Source organism: Candoia aspera, chromosome 4 (genome assembly GCF_035149785.1).
Source record: "Candoia aspera isolate rCanAsp1 chromosome 4, rCanAsp1.hap2, whole genome shotgun sequence".
Lineage (NCBI taxonomy): Eukaryota > Metazoa > Chordata > Lepidosauria > Squamata > Boidae > Candoia > Candoia aspera.
Window position 1 is genome coordinate 59,574,071 of NC_086156.1, and position 1,689 is coordinate 59,575,759.

Sequence of the window (1,689 nt, forward strand, 5' to 3'; positions counted from 1 at the left end):
ATTCCAGGTGTCTTATCAGCCCGTCCTTGGCTTCAGCGGCTTGTGAAGGAATGTGATTAACTATCCTCTCTGTCTGCAAAGCTGCGAGAGCTGACACGTGTTTGCTCTCATTCTTGCATAGCATCTAGCAGCTGATACGTGTAGAAGCGACTCCATGGCAGACCTGCAAAGTGAACCTGACAGGTTCTTCATCCAGGTGAATCTGTAATTGGTCTGATTTAAAGAAGTTCCAGAGGAGCTAATTTTTTATTGGCCTTTCTTTGAAACATGCTGCTGTTTATTATTTGTCAGGTGAGAATTCTAAATGGTTTGTTAATTAAGGGCTTTGTTTTATTTGTAAAGCTGGAAAGCAGGCTTTGTTAACCTTCAGACTCTCTTCATTCTTGTTAAAGTTATTGGGATGTTTATAAATCTCAATAGCTTCTCTGTGGAGTTGTGCATGATGATTTGACATGATGGCTAATATCTGTGTGACTTAAAACTGAATTTTGTGCCCTTTATGTAGAAGCACTTGTTCAGCTACTGTGGATTTTTCAAGTTGTTCTAGCTGGCAATATCTTTCATGTTCTTTTAACTGAGTGTTACTACTACAGTATGTTTTGTACTTCCAATGTATTCTTTCGATCTATCTATCTATCTATCTATCTATCTATCTATCTATCTATCTATCTATCTATCTATCTATCTATCGTGTGTATATACACACACACAGACAATAGTTCCAATATATGATCAAATCATTTCTTGGATTTTTCTTGTTGGTTTGTAAATGTTTTTAAGTTTTGTTTCTTCAGAAACTTTCAGTCTGTAACCTTTTCAGTATAAGGGAAAAAACACCTATCCTACTGGGGGTGGTTTCTCCTTAGATGTATATGGGATATTATTTTTTTTGTTGGGTTGCGCTTTTATCTGATCTCATTGGCAGAATACAATAACTGTTAGCCTGTAAAATGCTATCATTGTATCTCAGCTAATCTTGTGATTTGTACCTTTAAGGCAGTCTTCAGGGAGGAGAGAGGGTGGTTGAGACTGCTGGGAAACAAGAACAGAATGAAACACATATAAGTAGAAATGTGTACTTCATAAAGGGAGCTGATGTAGGTATCTAGATGCACTCTGAAGATGGAATTGTACTTTATTTTTGAGGTCAAATATGATACCTGGGACGCAGTGGCGCTGCGGGTTAAACCGCTGAGCTGTCGATCGGAAGGTCGGCGGTTCGAAACCGCGCGGTGGGGTGAGCTCCCGTTGTTAATCCCAGCTCCTCCTCACCTAGCAGTTCGAAAACATGCAAATGTGAGTAGATCAATAGGTACCGCTTCGGCGGGAAGGTAACGGCGTTCCGTGAGTCATGCTGGCCACATGACCCGGAAGTGTCCCTAGGGACAACGCCGGCTCCAAGGCTTAGAAACGGAGATGAGCACCGCCCCCTAGAGTCGGATTCGACTGGACTTTACGTCAAGGGAAACCTTTACCTTTACCTATGATACCTGGGTAAATTTAAATATAAATTTGCTAATTCCTAATATTGCAATAAAGAAGCAGTGATTAGGACTGTCCCTTCCTCAGTGCTAGTTGAAAGCACATTTTTACTGTATAATGTACTTTAAGTAGTCATTAAATTTGGGTACTTCTTTGTATCCAACTTTAAAGTATAAGCATTAATTAGCTTTGAATTTACCAATTAAG